General features: G+C 44.4%; 1 long non-coding RNA gene across 1 annotated transcript in view; it reads right to left on the reverse strand.

Annotated features, from left to right (window-relative positions):
• Positions 1-14,633, reverse strand: part of LOC122422390 — a 31,496-nt gene extending 16,863 nt beyond the window's left edge. The window contains exons 1-2 of the long non-coding RNA XR_006263806.1: positions 14,586-14,633; positions 1,609-1,612 (exon numbers count right to left, since the gene is read on the reverse strand). This is a non-coding gene — a long non-coding RNA (uncharacterized LOC122422390). The remainder of the gene's footprint in view (positions 1-1,608; positions 1,613-14,585) is intronic.
• Between the last annotated feature and the right edge of the window lie 4,998 nt (positions 14,634-19,631).

Here is a 19,631-nt window from a genome sequence, read left to right on the forward strand (position 1 = left end):
CAATTGTGGCAAATTGACGTGAGGGTTTGTGATGTCTGCACCCGCTCTTCCAGCAAAGGTCACCGCGGAAAGACGCAGGCACCAGGCGGCGGGGGGCGGCAACTCTCGCTAGAGCCGCTCCAGCAGGGGCAGGAGAGACGTAAAATGCAATCAGCCTTCGGAAAATTGCAGGAGAATCCAGTGGTAAGTATGTGTTCTAATCGGATTTACTGTGCCATCATTTACCTCTTTAAGGATGTTAACATAACATTATGTTTAATTGAAAAAATGGGTAGTTAACTGTTCAGAAGAGATTCTCCAGCCCCCTGTATAAGCCACAGTCTAATCAGGCACAAAATATAGGATGCCTTAATCGCATCGCCGCACAGTTTTCACATTTCTTAAATAAAATTTGCTTACTTACCTCCGAAAATTAACTCAAAATGTTGACAAATTTGCCCATCTTGATAGTTGTTTTTAAAGATCTCCCCTGACATTAACAAGTTTACATCATGCTTTATGACATTTAATTAGCCATATTTTATTTAATTAGCATGGTAAGACATCTAAAGCAATCCAAATGTTTCCTGAAAAGCCCAAGCAGAAGGCAGCAGTTCCATACATTGTGAGAGACCATGAAAATGTCTCTTCAGGCCTATTACCAGACGGTCTGCATTTTTGGCTACATCTAGTAGGCTGTTGTTGCTGAGAAATGGGAAGATTTTACGGTTTTGACAGACCATTTCAGGACCCCTCCCCCAAAATCTGTCTATAAAGGGAATATACTTCTTCACACTAACTTAACCCAGGACATGTCTCTGCTTGAAGGTAAAAATGACGCCGTGAGGCTCGTGATCTAACTGTATTTACTAAATAATGAATGGATAAGTAAGTATCTCATCTTGGAGGAGGTTGTTTTATACAATTGAAATCCTTTCTTCTCACAGTTTTTTTTGGTGACTTCTCACATACTTTCTTTATACAACTACTGGTGAGCTTCAGGGTGCCAAGACTCTGCTATAAATGTAAGTCTTGAATATATCGAACCTTGCTTATTTTTTAAAATTTTATATATTCATTTTCAGCTGTGCTGCATGGGCTTTTCTTGAGTTGCGGAGGGCAAGGGTTATCCTCTAGCTGCTGTGCGAAGGCTTCTCATTGCGACGGCCTCTCTTGTTGCGGGGCATGGTCTCTAGAGCACACGCTCAGTAACCGTGGCACACCAGCTTCGCTGCTCCCCGGAATGTGGGATCTTCAAGGATCAGGAATCAAACCCGAGTCTCCTGCATCGGCAGGTGAATTCTTTACCACTGAGCCACCAGGGAAGCCCCTGAATGTTTATTGAGTGAGTATCATGGGCCAAGCAACACGACAACCACTCTCATGCATTTACTCCTTCCCCAGATATTGGGAGGTAGCTGCCATTATCATTGCCATACATTAGAAGATGAAAAGGAGGTGTAGAGATGGTTACTGACAGCTAAGTAACAAAGTTAGGGGTCAAGCCTAGAGCTTCTCAGAGTAGGTCAGGGCTCCTGCAAAAATCACCCTGCCCCTCAGAAGGCAGACTCCTCAGGCCTGTTCAAATCCAGCCTGCTCTATTCTGAATCCAAAGCCAGAGCACATAACCTGTCTATGTCACAGCCTAACTCATGGCTAGTGGTGGCTGGCCCTATTCTTTATATATATAAAAAACCCCAAAACGATATGGACTATCCATAATAAAGTACCAAAAAACCATGATGGAAACTTAATTTCTAATCCTAGAATGTAAATTCTGCTCCCCTCATAGTGTAGCCGAGTAATAAAGCTGAGTCACCTACCCTGCCTGAGTTCTCCTAGTTATGATTTCATTTTAAATGCTACATTAAACCCATATGCTGCCTCCAGACTTAATATTTTTTCTGTGCAGACATGAGTTCATTCAACTTTTTTTTTTTTTTCATTCAACTTTTTAAACAGCAATTAGGCAAAGAACAACCTTTGTTCCATGCAGGTGAGTAAATGAAGATGTCCAATGTGAGGGGGCTGTGATAGGAGGCCACTCAGAAATCTGCTGTCTTCACCTTGATGATATAAAAAACTTGGGGGAGAGTTTTAAAAACACCCATGCAAATCGCTTTCAGATTTGGATTGTTTGTATTTGAAAGTGAGATAAGTGTAACTTTAAAGCATTTACTTAAATATTCCAATGGATATGACCCCCACCCTACCAATATCTGTGGTTACTCCAAGCACTTCCAAATTCCCCCCTCTCCCACATAGGGAATGCAGATGTAGGTTTTATGCTAAAATAGCAGAGCTCTAAGTGCATTAAGAAAATCATTTCAATAGAGCTTTTACTAATGCAGACGATTTTTTAAATGAAACAAGGCAGATACAGTAGCAGAGGCGCCACAGATTGAATAAATATCACTTAACCAATTACCAATTATCCATGCTAATGAAGGATGAGACAGAGCTCTGATAAATTAAAACCCCAAATAGACTGAATGTTGGTTTAACCAATGACTCTCCCCCTTTTGCAAGAGTGTCTAAGGGACAGCTATGAAATGACTGATCTGAATTTTACTTCCTCGCCCTTCCTCCACCTGCCCACCCTCTGACTGTGGCTCTGATGGGCAGGAAAACGGTCAAAGGGCAGACAGCTGGAGGGAACTCAAAGGGAGTAGGGGGGACCCACTGAGTGGAGAAGCTGCCCCTGGATAATTGGAAGTTGATTGGACGCACAATGGCCTCCTTTTGTCCACTTCTCATTTTGGATGAGGGGCCACAGCCAAGCCTGGGACAGCTCTTCCCAGGACCGTCCTCTCCTGGGCCAGTGGGGAGCGTCCATGGTGATAGCTGTGTGTGGCACAGTTCTTGATTTGCTCCTCTCCGCTCTGAGTAATCAGGGAGTGAGCTGGAAAACTCCAGCCATACCGGAACTCTGCTTCTTGTCATTTTGCAGAACTTCAGCCTGGGTCAAAGACCAGAAAGCCCGAAGGGGCTCCAGAAAAACATCTTCAGTGACGTGTCCGACATGAATGTTATGAGGCCTGGAGCTTCAGGCTACAGTATTCATAAGCCTCTATTTCTGCCCCCCCACCCCCGCCACCAGACTTTCTCAAAATCTTCCTTTCTTCCATTACTCTCACCCTCCGTTCCCTCATCTGCACTCCTTCCATCACTCCTCTAATACTCTGTCCCAGCTGGCCACCCTGGTCCTTCGCCTTATCTCTACTTGGTTAGTGGCCTCGCTCCCGTCAGCGTCACACATCCTGCATGTCGTGGGATGATCGCTGTCTTCCTCATGCTCCGTGGGCACCTTGCCCAGAGTTAACATAAAGTCACACGAAACTGTAAGGTCGTAGCCTTGGCCGAAACATCTGAGCCTGTACAGTGCATCTCTGCTGATCCGGCCTTTTCAGCCCAAACCTTGGGGCTCCTGTCCCACCTTTCCATATTTCAGCAACCAAACAGTTAAAGCTGGGCACAGCGGGGTGTTCTCTTGACCTCCACTCTATTCAGTCGGTGCCCTTCAGAAGACACTCCACCTCATCATCCCATGGCTCAGGTGCACTCACGGTACCCCCAGGAATCTACAAGGCCAAGTGCTTATACACAGTAGTCGGAGAATAAGTATAAAATATTAAACATTTAGTCACTTGCAGACCAGAATTTGCTTTCAAGTCCTACGAGCAGAGCTCGGACTGATCCATGGCTACATATGTTAGCACCTAGGGTAATTTAGGAGAAATATTTCTCCTTGTTTTAGAATTCCAAAAATGGTTCACGGTTCCACACTTTGGTGTATACTCTTTACGCTACCTGGAATGGCCTCCCCAGCTGTGCTCACAAGCTGCCACTGATCTAAGACTGCTCACGAGTCTCCTGATGACCCTTTGTCTGTTTAAGCAGTCACAAGCTTCCCTATGTCTCTATAGAGGTTCGTACCATTCTGCGTCTAATGCCTTGTGTTGGAGCTTAGTCAACCCATTTTCAACCCATTGTCTTTGTTCAACTAAACCAGTGTTGGTCAGCCTTGGCAGCACACTGGAAGTCTCTGGGGAGTCTTACCCTCAGAGATTCTGATTTAATTGTGAGTGGGGAGACCTGAGGGCTGAGGGATTTAATCCTCCCCAGGGACTCTCACATGGAGCCACTGCCTTAGACTGTGGGGCAAGGGAGTTATTGTATCGCATTCGTCTTTATTGCCTCTTCCCCTGGTGCGGTGCATGGCATACAGTAGGTGCTCATTGAATAAGTGTGCCTCTGCATTAGTTGTCCTGGTCTAGGCAGTCAAGGGCCCGTGGCAGAGACTGCCAACTTTCCACCAATATTCGTTCTCCATTCTATAGGAGAGCTGTAGAATTTCAGCTGCAGGTACAGAGATGCTTAGGAGAAAGGTCAGGTTTCCCAGCTTCGCTTGTGGCTAGGAGAGGCCAAGAAAATCATTCTGGTCCATTGGATATGAGCAGAAATAGTGGGTGCAATCACTAGGTTATGCCCTTAGAAGGAACGGTCATCCCTTTCTCTGCCCTCTTTCATCCTTGCCTGCTGGCTAGAGTGCCAACACGGTGGTGGTGGTGGGCCATCTGGGACCTGGGAAGGAGAGAAACATAATGGAGGGGACCTGACCCCTGACTTATGAAGCCATCTTGCCAACCCTAGAGAAAGATGTAAACTGAGGTCACTCTTATTCTGGGTCTCTGTTACAGCACCCATGTGGTCTTGCCTAACTAATTTGGAAAAGCATTTTTTAAAAAAAATTCCATTTTATGTGAATTTAAAAAAATAATTAATTAGACTGCGTTGGGTCTTAGTTGAGGCCCGTGGGATCTTTTGTTGCCGCTTACGGAATTTCTAGTTGCAGCACTTGGGTCTAGCTGCTCTGCAGCATGTGGGATCTCGGTTCCCTGACCAGGGATCAAACCTGTACCCTCTGCATTGCAGGGCAGATTCTTTACCACTGGACCACCAAGGAAGTTGTGGGAAAACATTTATATTGTTCTATCACCAGGCCTGATACTTGAGCTTGATAGCACTAGCAAAACTTATCCTACCTCCACGCTAGTCTGGTAGCCAACTCTTGTTGCTCCTTAGGGACAGCAGGACTTGGGTTTCTGATGGCTCCCCATCACTCTTAGGCTAAAGACCAGAATCCAGAATCCAGGTCATGGACCACAAGTCCTTGCCCTCCAGGTCCTGTCTGCCTCTCCGACATCATCTGCTCTCCTTGGTCTCCCAACCCCCATCTCACTGACCTGCTGCTCTTGATTCCTTAAACGTGGTGCATTCTCTGCCACCACAGGGTCGGTGTATGGGCTGTTCCTTCTGCCTGGAATGATCTTGCCCCATGTTTTGACCCGGTTAACCCTAACTCATCCTACTGCCCTTCAGGTCTCAACTTGGTTGTCACTTCCTCAGGTCTCCCCTGATCTCTCTGACTAAGTAACCCTCATATGATACATCTTGAAACTCTAAATTTACTGAGTTGTGATTTTTGTCTTTATTGGGAGTGATTATTTAATTAACAACTGTCTACATCACAAGACTTCTAGCTCCACAGGAGAAAGGCCTATGGCTGCTTTTGCTCACTACCGACTCCCCAGCGCCCAGCAGAGTCAAGCATGTAGTAGATGTTGTTGCTATTGAGTCGCTTAGTTGTGTCCGACTCTTCTGAGACCCCGTGGACTGAAACCCACCAGCTCCTCTGTCCATGGGATTTCTCAGGCAAGAATATTGGAGTGGGTTGCTGTTTCCTTCTCCAGGGGATCTTCCTGACCTAGGGATTGAACCTGCATCTCCTGCATTGGAAGGCAGATTCTTTACCACTGAGCCACCTGGGAAGCCCCATATAGTAGATGCTCAGTGAATATTTACTAAATGAACATGTGAATAAATGAGTGAACCCAAGAGGGTAGTCTTTCCTTTCCATTGCAGAACCAGGTAGAGGCAGGGAAGATGGAAAGCATATGGGGAAGAGGGACTTTATTTCTTAGCTCTCTTGCCAGAAAGCATCAGCCAAGCATGGTCTGGCTAGAGGAAAGTTAGCCAACTGTGATCTCACTAGCCTCAGTCTCAGATTAAGTTGTTCTTGGCACTCAAGCTACCCGATCACAAAGAAGTGGGTCGCCTCAGCTCCGGGGTGCAGCATTTCTTCCTCGAGCTGTGATGAATAGAGAGCACTAGTGCTTTCCTCTTTCCTCTCCTGTTTGCAGGCTCATCCGCCTGAAAGTTCCTGGTCTGAGCTTCCCTAAAGAGTCACGATCTCTTATCCAACCTGGCTCCTCTTGCCTGAATCACCTCTCCCTGTCCGCTTCCAAAGTATCCAAGTCCTGCCTCTCTTCAAAGCCTGAGTTTGTTCTGGTTCCTTCAGGAAGACTGGATAAGCTACATTAACTTGTGAATTCTCCCCAAACCCTCCCCTGCCCTCAAACCCAGGAGTTTTGTTAGGAGCATTCAGTAGGCTTTTGTGACAACTTGCCTAGCAACAGTATTTCTTTTCGTGTAACTGTACTATCTCCCCAAAGAAAACATGAATTCTTTGAGGGCAGGAATATGGTCTTTTTTCTTAGTGCCCAGCGAGTGTTTCCTGGTAAGCAGTTAGTGAAGCATGAAGTGTTTGTTTAGGACAGTGATGATGGTGGGTGTGGTGATGATGATACATAAGGAAGTATATATCTTCTCCCCAAAGACTGTGGCTAACCTGTAATCCTGTGCCTTCGAATTAGGCCAGGAATGGAGTGCACATGGGTCGTGAGAAAATATTTCACTCCAGGATTAAAAGTCAAATCTGTTCTAGCATAACACACCACGAGGGCTCTAATTTACTCAGGCCAGAGTGAAATAGCTGAGATCTGAATCTCAAAATTGCCCAACGCAATAAAAACTCTGAATGAATTGAGGAAGTCTCTTTTAACTTTGGTTATAGTGAAAGAAGAAAAAAATGAACAAGTTAGGTTAAAAGGGCATTAATCTTGGATGCTAATCCTGTGTTTTGTTAGATTTACCTGGTGCCTCAAAGGCACCCACATCTGACTACCTGATTTATTCACAGAAACTTATGGATTCTTTTCTGAGAAGATGCCGAAGTATATTTGTCAAGACATGAATTGGTGTGTTTGCTTTTGTCTGTCTGCTCATCCATCCATTGTTCCTTCCTTTTAGCCAGCCAGCAACAATATATTGAGGGTTGCCCAAATGTTAGGCACTATGCTAGGCAAGTGATATAAGAACAGGCATTAGTAATAGCACCAACCAAAAAAGTGGTGAGGGTTTTGTTGCGTGTTTACCATGTGATAGACACACACATTGCTGTATTTAATCCTTCCAACAACCTCTAATGTACAGGACCATTGTACGCCTTACCTTGTCTCTCCTGACTCATGTTTTTTTTTTTTTTAAGATTTATTTATTTTATTTTTGGCTGTGCTGGGTCCTCGTTGCTGCACAAGTGCTTTTCTCTAGTTGCAGCGAGCAGCGGGTACTCCTTGTTACGGTGCACGGGCTTCTCAACGTGATGGCTTCTCTGGTTGCTGATCACTGGCTCTAGGTGCTTGGGCTTAAGTAGTGCGTGCAAGGGCTCAGGAGTTGTGGCCCACAAGCTTAGTTGCTCTGTGGCATGAGGGATCCTCCCAGATCAGGGAGTGAACCAGTGTCCCTTGCATTGGCAGGAGGATTTTTAATCACTGGACCACCAGGGAAGCCTTTGACTCATCTTTTTAAGCCCAGCTGTTTGCCATGACAACCAGCTTTCTACAGGTATAACCTGGGCAGAACCTTCTTTGAGCTACACCACTGACCTCTCACTTTCTGCCCCGGAGCTTCAGTGCAGCTGCCAAGGTTTGCACGTGTAGAACTGCTCAGCCACTCCGATGTGAGCTCAGAGATGAGAATACGAGGGGGTTACCATGTGATAAGTGCTGCTTCTTCTGTCTCTCAAAAGGACAGTTCTGAGGTCTACACGGTTCCTCAGAGGGTCCCAGCAAGACGGAGCCCCAGTGGCCGCACTGACCAGCTCACTCATGTGTGCTTATACTGATTTTCCCTCCTGCATAGTTTCACTCTTCCTAGTTCCTGCTCTTGTTTCCTGAGATAGCTTCCCCCCAAATAACTACTTGCATGAGTCCTTGGTCTCAGCCCTGCTTTCCAGGGGGGAAATCAAATGAAAACAATTAGCATTTACATTTCAATAATTGAGGAATGTATTGGTGATCCTCAAAGATGCTAAATCCCAGTCCCTGGAACCTGTAAACATTCTCTTATTTGGAAAAAGGGTCTTTGCAGTTGTGATTAAGTTAAGGGTGTTTAGATGGGAGATTATCCTGCATTATCAGATGAGCCCTACATGCCCTCATATTTGTCTTCAGATATTATTATTCATGGGATAAGGTAGAGAGAGAGAGCTGATGCATACAGAATAGGAGGAGGTCATGTGACCGCAGTGGCAGAGTGGAGTGATGTGATAATTAGTCAAGAAATGCCCTCTGGCTCAGTGGCTCAGTGGTAAGCAATCTGCCAGCCAGTGCAGGAGACAAGGGTTCAATCTCCAGGTTGGCCACAACTATTGAGGCTGTGCTCCGGAGCCCGGGAACCGCACCTACAAAACCCGCAGGCCCTATAGAGCCTGTGATCCGCAACAAGAGGAGCCATCGCAATGTGAAGCCCGTGCACCACACCAGAGAGTAGTCCTCACTCGCAGCAGCTAGACAAAAGCTCACACAGCAACGAAGACTCAGCACAGCCAAAAACAATCTAAAGAAATTAGCAAAAAAAAAAAAAAATTTTTTTTTTTTTTAAAGAAATTCCCCTAGCACCAGAGGCTGGAAGAGGAGAGGAGAAAATTTTCCCATGGTACCTCAGAGGGAGCGTGGCCTGCTGACACCTTGATTTCAGCCTACAGACACTGATTTCCAGCTTCTGCCCTCCAGAACTGTGAGAGAGTGAATGTATGTTGTTCCAAGCCACCAAGTTTGTGGTGGCTGTTTGTCACAACAGCCACGGGAAACAGATACAAGGAAACCGAGGTTCACAAAGCTCAGATAATTTGCCATGGGTGCTAGTTAGTAACTGGTGGAGCCAGGATTCAAACTCAGTTCTGTCTGATGCTGGTGCCCAAGTTCTCAGCACCCTGTTTCCTCTCCAGATAGAGAGCGCAGGGCTCCTGCTCTGGACAGTAGGCAGACAGTGAAGCAGGGAATCTGCGCTGGTCCTGTGAGGCTATCATGGAAGGAGCTGGGTGTCTGGGAACTTCAGGGAGAGGAAGGCTTCCCTGGGCAGAGGTCATTGCCTAGTGGCAACCAGGAAACCCCTGATGAGATGGAACCCCACTGCAGGGCACGTCTGGTGGAGTTCTGTCTGCCCATTTCCACCCACTGCTGAGCTATGCATGCCTATGCTCAGTCGTGTCGAAGTCTTTGCTTCCTCATGGCCTGTAGCCCTCCAGGCTCCTCTGTTCTTGGGATTTTCCAGGAAAGAATACTGGAGTGGGTAGCCATTCTCTTCTCCAGAGGATCTTCCCGACCTAGGGATCAAACCCATGTCTTTTGCATTTTCTGCATGAGCAAGTGAGTTCTTTACCAGCACCGGGGAAGCCCTTGATGCTGGCTGAAAGCCAAATCCCTACCCAGTCCCTTCAAAATATCTGTTTTGATTCTCCCACGCTCATGCTCAGGGTGGACTGAGATGGATTCTCCACAGGAAGGCTTCTCTCTGTTCTGGAGAACTTTCTGGTTTCAAACTAAAATATGACATTCTGTCTCTGAAACCTCAGGGAGGGAATGTACTGTGGACTCAAAGGATCACTGAAGGCATGCCTTACCTCACACTTTGGGGTTCACCAAATGGGGTGAGACCCACTAGAAGTGTGTTAGGTCACTCTGGAGAGGCAGATAAAGAGAAAACAGGAAGTGGAAATGTGCACAGAAACAGGCAAGAGACTCTGCAAGGGCTTGTTTGATGGCGGGTGTTAACCCCTCAACTTTCCTAATGTGGCCATTCATTCATAACAAAGCCATAAAAATTCTAACCGTTACCACTTGACATTAAATATTTCACCCCTTCAATACTTCAGGGGCCACTAATGGCTTTCATCCATGAGTTTAACCCTGAAAACGTTCTTTGGGTAAGTTTATGAGATGGCCTTGTTGGATCCTTCTCAGGGTACAGGGCTGGCACGTCTGCTGCTCTTAGGAACTTCCTACCAAACGCTGGGCAAGGTTCTGGGGCTACGAAGATGATGGAATCACTGGCCTCAGGGAGCGCACACTCTAGGTGGTAGGACAGATGCGTATATAGCACTTACCAAATAATCTTAAAGACTTCTCTGGTGGCTCAGACGGTAAAGCGTCTGTCTACAATGCGGGAGACCCTGGTTCGATCCCTGGGTTGGGAAGATCCCCTGGAGAAGGAAATGGCACCCTGCTCCAGTACTCTTGCCTGGAGAATCCCATGGACAGAGGAGCCTGGTGGACTACAGTCCACGGGGTCGCAGAGAGTCGGACACGACTGAGCGACTCCACCACAGTCCGCCACCATGTATGCAGTAGGAAGGAAGAAGAGAAGAGGCAGGCCTAGCTCAGCGTGGGGAACCGGGGATGGGCGGGCGCTTGTAACAGGAGACACTGGGCTGAGTCTCACCGGAAGTGGCTGGAGCTTTCCAGGCGGGAAAGGAAGAGGGAGGCGGGGCTTATTTGAGGGAAGGCAGAGGGAAGTATGTTTCAGTCGATCTGCCTGCCATAAACACCGTTATTGATTAGGTGTCTTAAGCAAACCACACCTGTGGTTCTGGAGGTTAGAAGTCCAAGACGAAGGTGCTGCCTGATTCAACGTCTTCCGGGTTTGCACATGGCTGCCGTCTTACTGAATCCTGATGAGGTGGAGAGAGAGAGAGGTCTCCGGTCTCTCCTCTTTTTATAAGGGCACAGACATCATCATCTAACTCTCGTTACCTCTCAAACACCGCGACTTTGGGGATTAGGGCTTCAACAGGTAAATCTGAGGGAGACACAAGCATTCGGTGCAGACGTATGTATAAAGGTAAAGATGTGAGAGCAATAATAAGGGAGTGAGAGAGAGTGAGACAGAGGGAGAGAGAGAACCAGGGAATTGGCAGGCACTTGGTGGTGCTGAAGTCCAGGGTTCCATGTGCGCGCAGCTGGAGAGGTAAGCATGAAAGCCTGTCTGCCATGTTGAAGTTAGACTTCATTATGAATGTAATGGGGAGTCACTGAAGGATTTCAGTCAGGAGTGACATGATCAGATTTACTTTTTAAATGATCACTGTGACATCAGTGTGCAGAACATATTGGAGCGAGGCCTGACTGGAGACAGAGAGGCCAGTTGGGGGACTATGGCAGTGATCCAGGTGAGGGATGATGAAATGGGGATGACAATAGGGGACAGATGCAAGAGCAATTTAGGATATAGAATCAGCAGGAGGAGTGGGGCATAGATAAGCACTAGAAGCTGAAGGAGAACTTAAGGCTGACTTCTCGATTTTCAGCTTGTGTGAGTTTGTAAATGAATAAAAAGATTTGGGGAAGGGGGGAAATAAGGAGTTGAGTTGAGGATATTCGAATTTGAGAATATTCCCCATCACCCCAAGTGAAAGCGTTTGACAGGCACTTTATTCAGAAAGTGGTCTCTGGGATTTCCCTGGTGGTCTAGTGATGAAACTGCCTGCCAGGGCCGAGGACGTGGGTTCCATCCTTGGTCCAGGAAGACCCCACATGCTGAGGAGCCACAAAGCCTGTGTGCCGCAGCTACGAGCCTGTGCTCTGGGGCCCACAAGCCACAGCTACTGAAGCTCGCCAGCCCTAGAGCCTGTGCTCCAGTCAAGAGAGACCATCACAATGAGGAACCCTTGCATCACAAGTAAGCGTAGCCCCCGCTCGCTGCAACTAGAGAAAGCTGGAGTGTAGCGACAAAGACCCAGCGCAGCCAACAATGAATAAATAAATAGGAACTTAGAGAAAATTAGCCTCATCCCAAGCAATAATACTCTGTCCTGGAGTAGTCTCATACACTCATACACACAGCTGCTGTCTAACTGCTGAGAGCTCTCAAGACTTTACATTCTGCTGGGATCTGTCTTTTGAGCTCCCACTTTCTAGATCCAACCACCAATTAGGTATTTCCTCTTGGATAGCCCATCTCAAAGGTTAAAGTGGCTGCATTCCGTTACCAGGGTAATCTGTTGAAAGCTGTGCTGTCTAATTCAGTATAGCAACCATTACGACTATTGAGTACTATTACTACTGTTATCCAAGACATATAGAGAACACTTAAAACTCAACAGTAAGGAGATGAACAGCTCAAAAAATGAGCAAAAGACTTAATCAGACACCTCACCAAGGGATATACAGAGACAAATAAGCATATGAAAAGTTGCTTAACATCATATGTCATTTACGAGATGCCACCACACACCCATTAAAATGGCTAAAATTCAAAACCCTGACACCAAATGCTGACGACGATGCGGAGCAACAGGAGTTCTCATTCATTACTGGTGGGAATGAAAAATGGTATAGACACTTTGGAAAGACACTTTGATTGTTTCTTTCAAAAGAAGACCATATTATCTAGCAATTGTGCTTCTTTCAAAGGAGTTGAAAGCTTGTGTACACACAAAAACCTGTACAAATGTTTGTATCAGCTTTATTCATAATTGCCCAAATGTGAAAGAAACCAATATGTCCTTCATTAGGTAAATGGATAAATAAACTGTGTTATGTCCAGATAATGAAAAATTATTCAGTGCTAAAAAAAAAAGGGAATTATTAAGCCATGAAAAGATGTGGAAGAAACTTAAATGCATACTAGTAAGTGAAAAAGTCAATCTGAAAAGGCTCCATTCTGTATGATTCCAACCATATGACTTTCTGGGAAAGGCAAAATTATGGAGATAGTAAATGGATCAGTGGTTGCCAGGGGTTAGCAAGGAGGGAGGAATGACTGTGCAGAGCACAGAGGATTTTTAAGGTTGTGAAACTGTTCTGTATGATACCATAATGGTGGGTGTATTACATATTTGTCAGAACCAATAGAACATACAACACCAAGAGTGAACCTCCATGTAGACTACGGACTTTGGATGATAGTGATATATCATTGTAGGTTCATCAGTTCTAACAAATGTACCTCTCTGCTGAGGAACGTTGATAGTAGGGGAGGCTGTGTGTGGAGAGGGAGAAGTAACAGTTACATGAGAATCTCTGTACCTACTGCTTGATTTTGCTGGGAACCCAAAACTACTCTAAAACAATACAGTCTATTTTTTAAAACTGTGATTAGTCCAAATTGAAATGTGCTGTAATTACAAAACAGACTCCAAATTACAAAGAGTTGGGTGAATAAAAGGAGGAAATATCTTAATAATTTTATTGATTACCTGATAGAAAGGCAATATTTAGGATATATTAAGTAAAAAATATTAAAATGTATTTACTTTTTTTTTTTAATTTAAAAATGTGGCCACTAGAATTTTTTTTTTTTTTTGAAAATTTTAAGTAGTATGTGCCTTACATTCTAAATATTTCTACTGGACAGTGCTGGCTTAGACTATACTCAAGCCAGTACTAGAAACTAGGACTCTTGGCTTCTATTCCAGGATGCGTCATTCATTCAACCAGCATATTTCAAGTAAGTACTATGTGATGAATAAGATAGAGATGATTCCTGCCTTTGGGAAGCTTGCAGTCTTATTCTGGCTTATTATAGAGCTCAGTAAAAGAGACAGTTTTGAAAAGCACAAAACACCTTAACAATACAAAGAATAACATGAATATAATTTCCAGGTGGAAAGATGACATGCTCTGATTTCCAGATGAGAGTTAGAGATGTTAAGAATCCTTGTATAAGTAGAAAACCAGGCAATCAGTCTGATAATTATGACGAATTAAGAGAGGTGAAAGGCAAAGGAGAAAAGAAAAGATATACCCATTTGAATACAGAATTCCAAAGAATAGCAAGGAAAGATGAGAAAGCCTTCCTCAGAGATCAATGTAAAGAAATAGAGGAAAATAATAAAATGGGAAAGACTAGATCTCTTCAAGAAAATTAGAGATACCAAGGGCATATTTCATGAAAATATGGGCAAAATAAAGGACAAAAATGGTATGGACCTAACAGAAGCAGAAGACATTAAGAATAGGTGGCAAGAATACACAAAACGATACCAAAAAGGTCTTCATGACCCAGATAACCAGGATGGTGTGATCACTCACCTAGAGCCAGACATCCTGGAATGTGAAGTTAAATGGGCCTTAGGAAGCATCACTATGAACAAAGCTAGTGGAGGTGATGGAATTCCAGTTGACGTATTTCAAATCCTAAAAGATGATGCTGTGAAAGTGTTGTACTCAATATGCCAGCAAATTTGGAAAACTCAGCAGTGGCCACAGGACTGGAAAAGGTCAGTTTTCATTGCAATTCCAAAGAAAGGCAATGCCAAAGAATGCTCAAACTACTGCACAATTGCACTCATCTCACACGCTAGCAAAGTAATGCTCAAAATTCTCCAAGCCAGCCTTCAACAGTACGTGAACTGCGAACTTCCAGATGTTCAAGCTGGATTTAGAAAAGGCAGAGGAACCAGAGATCAAATTGCCAACACCCACTGGATCATTGAAAAAGCAAGAGAGTTCCAGAAAAACATCTACTTCTGCTTTATTGACTATGCCAAAGCCTTTGACTTGTGGATCACAACAAACTGTGGAAAATTCTGAAAGAGATGGGAATACCAGACCACCTGACCTGCCTCCTAAGAAATCTGTATGCAGGTCAAGAAGCAACAGTTAGAACTAAACATGGAAAATCATACTGGTTCCAAATTGGGAAAGGAGTACATCAAGGCTCTAAATTGTCACTGTGCTTATTGAACTTATATGCAGAGTACATAATGAGAAAAGCTGGGCTGGATGAAGCATAAGCTAGAATCAAGATTGCCAGGAGAAATATCAATAACCTCAAATATGCAGATGACACCACCCTTATGGCAGAAAGTGAAGAAGAACTAAAAAGCCTCTTTTTGAAAGTGAAAGAGGAGAGTGAAAAAGTTGGCTTAAAGCTCAACATTCAGAAAACTAAGATCATGGCATCTGGTCCCATCACTTCATGTCTATTAAATAGGTGGCGAAACAATGGAAATAGTGACAGACTTTACTTTTTTGGGCTCCAAAACCACTGCAGATGGTGATTGCTGCCATGAAATAGAACGACGCTTACTCCTTGGAAGAAAAGTTATGACCAAACTAGACAGCTAATATGACAACCTAGACAGCTAATAATTTTTTTAATATAAAAGCAGACACATTACTTTACCAACAAAGGTCCATCTAGTCAAAGCTATGGTTTTTCCAGTAGTCATGTATGGATGTGAAAGTTGGACCATAAAGAAAGCTGAGCACCAAAGAATTGATGCTTTTGAACTGTGGTGTTGGAGAAGACTCTTGAGAGTCCCTTGGACTGCAAGGAGATCAAACCAGTCCATTCTAAAGGAAATCAGTCCTGAATATTCATTGGAAAGACTGATGCTGAAGCTGAAACTCCAATACTTTGGCCACCTGATGCAAAGAATTGACTCATTGGAAAAGACCCTGATGCTGGGAAAGATTGAGGGCAGGAGGAGAAGGGGATGACAGGAGATGAGATGATTGGATGGCATCACTGACTCAATGGACATGAGTTTGGGTAAACTCTGGGAGTTGGTGATGGACAAGGAAGCCTGGCGTGCTGCAGTCCATGGGGTCACAAAGAGTCAGACATGACTGAGCGGCTGAACTGAACTGAAATGTCATTGAGGTTATACCAGAGGATAAAAAGAAAAGCTATGAGGTCTATAGGGGCTTCCTTGTGGCTCAATGGTAAAGAATCTGCCTGCCAATGCAGGGAGACATGGGTTTAATCCCTGGATTGGAAAGATATCTTGGAGAAGGAAATGGCAACTCCCTCCAGTATTCTTGCCTGGGAAATTTCATGGACAGAAGAGCCTGGTGGGCTACAGTCCATGGGGTCACAAAGAGTCAGACACTAATGACTAAAGAACAAAAGCAACAAATGAGGTCAATACAAATTTAATTTCTGGCAAAAGAAGTTCAGTTTGGGACTCCCTGAAATGTACATAACCAAAGGAGCTCTGCAGAGAGATTTGCACATCAGATGGTCTTTGCCTTGGTAGTAACAAGAGAGGTTAGATTTTAGTCAGCTTTTCCTCACTCAGTGCTGTTGGGAGGTCATAGCAGGAAGAGGTGGGGCAGAGCTTAAATCCATCACAGTTGGCAGGAAATGGTGGAGGTAGGGATGACCCTGCAGAGGCAGCTGTGTCTTGAAGAGCAGCTAAACTTGAACGAAGCCTTTGGGAGGCCAAGAAGCTAAATGGCAGGTGACCAGCAGTCCCGTCTCTGCATGGATAGAAGGGTGGAGAAAGTGGAGGCCAGGACCCAGTTTTGTGGTGTGCTTGGCAAATGTTCACCTCCGGGTCAGGGACCGGGGAGGGAGGCCTTCAAGACCAGGCCTCTCATTTTGTGGATGAAAGGGAGGGAGCAGTGGGAGGTAAGAGCAGGCAGTGGCTGAGATTCTGCTTTGTGTCAGGATCTGGGCTACCCCGGGGAAGCCCACAGGGAATAACACTGTTCCTCCTTCCAGGGAGCAATTTCCAGCTGGAAGGAGATCCCATTTATTTGGCAGAGTTTCCCCCACACTGGAAGCTGTCTGTAAAATGATTAGTTTTATAAAGTACATTGTATTATTTTGAAGCCAATTTTGATAAAATATTCCAAACTTCTTTGCATGATTCTATAAAACTGGGATGGTTAAAAGAATTAATTATGAGAGAACATTTGGTACTTCAAAACAAAACCGAAAAAAAAAAAAAAAAAAACAAACCAACAGGGAACTAAAGGAAAAATCCCATTTTGCTGCAGCGGGAATGGTTCTTTGTAATTTGCAAATTCTTCCCCATTCAGGCAGGAGCTGGAGCTGGTGCTTGCATAGTGATAAAGTATCTAGGATTTGGAGTCATGGGCCTGGTTTTGACTCCATTCCCACAACTTGCTAGCTGTGTGCCTTGGAGCAAGTTACTTTACTTCCTAAGGCCTTGACTTCGCGTGTAAAATGAGGCAATGGTCCCTACCATAAGAACCTGTAAATGGGATTGAATTAAATAATTGATTTTGCTGAAACTGAAAATATATTGGCATGAAGCTAGTAATGTTCAGTGAAAGGTGGCAACTATTATTATTGTTGTTGTGATTGTTAACGTCTTAACAAGCCTAAAATCTGAATTTTCCAAAAATCTCCCTCACTTTCTTGCTTGTGCTCATATACACATACTTACATGGTGAATTTAAGTGTCAGAACCAGAACGGGATGGGGAAGCCTAAGACTCGGGTCAGTTCTCTCTTTCTTTTCATTTTGCTGCTGCTGTTGTTCAGTCACCAAGTCAAGTCTGACTCTTTGCAGCTCCATGGACTGCAGCAGCCAGGCTTCCCTGTCCCTACCGTCTCCTGGAGTTTGCCCAAGTTCATGTTCACTGAATCTTTTCATGTTATTCTCTGACAAAGGTCAGATCCTATTATTGAGAACTCCAAGAGACTTAAATGCTTTTTTATGCTTGAAATCATTGCTTTAAATATTCCTTTGATATAGGGATGTCAGTTTAACTGGCTAGAAACATTTTTTTTCATTTATTGGACAAATATTTCCTAAGCAGTGGCTGTGTGTCAGGCCTTGAGGATTCAGTTTTGAAGAACCAGATCCTTGCTCTGAGGAGCCTCCATTTTAAGCAAATAAGCATGACGCAAGATGTCAGATGTTCTGAAAAACAAATAGAACAGGGACTAGAGAATGACAGGGCCAGGCTGTTTTCAAAACTCAATCTGGAAAGGCCTCTTTGGAAAATTATAATTGAAAAATAAAGTTTATGACCATTAGGGAATGATAAAGAAATCCATGAAGACATCTCAAGTAATCAACAGGCATGGTGGTGGGTGGTTCTTGACAATGACTACATTCGCTGAAGTGAAATGTGCCTCTGTGAATATAACTGTGTACACACCCCTTAGTGAATTTCCCACGTTCACGGGGCTTTCAATAAAAGTAGAAATTTGGAGGATAGTTGGTGAAAGCTGGGGAGAGAGTCTGGAGGAGTGAGGGGAAGGCTTAAGGGAATGATGAGGTGAGATCTTTAAATGGCTCTATATCTCACTGTTTTCATTCTTAGGGTGTGTCTACATCAGCATTTCTTTATCTTGGCACTGTTGGTATTTTGGACAGATCATTCATTGGTAAGGGTGGGTGGAGGGAAGCTGTCCAGGGTACTGTAAAATGTTTAGGAAAATCCTTGGTCTTCACCCACTTGGTTTCAGCAATATATCCCATTTGTAGCAATCCAAAATGTTTCCAGACATTGTCAAATGTCCTCTGGGAGCAAAATTACTCTCAGTTGAGAACCACTGGTCTATACACTGCTGGAACAAGTGTTCAAAGTCTCATCATGGGAAAGAAGTTTAATCAACACTTATTGCAAATTTGATTGGGAGGTTAGTTGCAAACATCAAGCAGCCGTATGTCAAGTGCTTTTCATATGCTAGTTTATTTCATCTTCACAATGATCTGATGAAGGAAGTATCATTAGCATTGCTTTATATATGGGGCAACTAGGGCTTCTGGAGATAACTTGTCCAAGGTCATACAACTAGTGAACAGCAGAACCAGGATTCAAATCCAGGTTTGTTGGACTCCAAAGACTTCTTTTACTCGAGATTTGCACTGTCCAACATGGTAGATACTAACCATATAGGGCTATTTTAATGAAACTAAATAGAAAATTCAGTGGCGCTGGTGACATTCCAACTGCTCAACAGCAACATGGGATTAGTGACTACCATGCTTACATGTTCAGTCACTTCGGTCGTGTCCGACTCCTTGTGACCCTATGAACTGTAGCCCACCAGGATTCTCTGCCCATGGGATTCTCCAGGCAAGAATACTGGGATGGTTGCCACAGCCTCCTCGAGGGGATCTTCCCGGCCCAGGGATGGAAGCCAAGTCTCCTATTGGCAGGCAGGTTCTTTACCACTAACGCCACCTGGGAAGCCCAAGAACATACCCCATCCTAAAAAGGGGGAAGAGCTCATAGTTCTTACTAATTATCTCATTGAGATCAATTTCTGAGGACAAGAGCAGACTCTCATTTTATTGTTGCTATTCTTGTTGTGATTTTGTCCACATGCATGCAGGTTGCTGGGTCTTCGTTTCCTGACCAGGGATCGAACCAATGCCCTCGGCAGTGAAAGGATGGAGTCCTAACCACTGGGCAGCCAGGGAATTCCCCAGATTTTCATTTTGGAAGCATGATTCCTCCGGTGTTTTTCTACATTTGGCTGCTAACATTCAGGACATATTGAGTGTCTCCTTTGTGCCAGACACTGTTCTAGCACTGGGTTTATAGCAGTGAAGAAAATAAACAAATACACTTGCCCATATGGAGCTTGCCTATTAGTGGGGGAGACAGATGCAAAAGAAAAGAAGTAAGATATATATGATGACAGATGGGATTAGTGCTGGGAAGGAAAATACAGTATGGAAGAGAGTTAAGGAGTATGAGTGAGGTGAGAAAGTGGCAATTTGAAATAGAGTGGTCAGGAATGATTTCAGTAAGTAAA

The sequence above is a fragment of the Cervus canadensis genome, chromosome 19 (assembly GCF_019320065.1).
Source record: "Cervus canadensis isolate Bull #8, Minnesota chromosome 19, ASM1932006v1, whole genome shotgun sequence".
Taxonomy (NCBI): domain Eukaryota; kingdom Metazoa; phylum Chordata; class Mammalia; order Artiodactyla; family Cervidae; genus Cervus; species Cervus canadensis.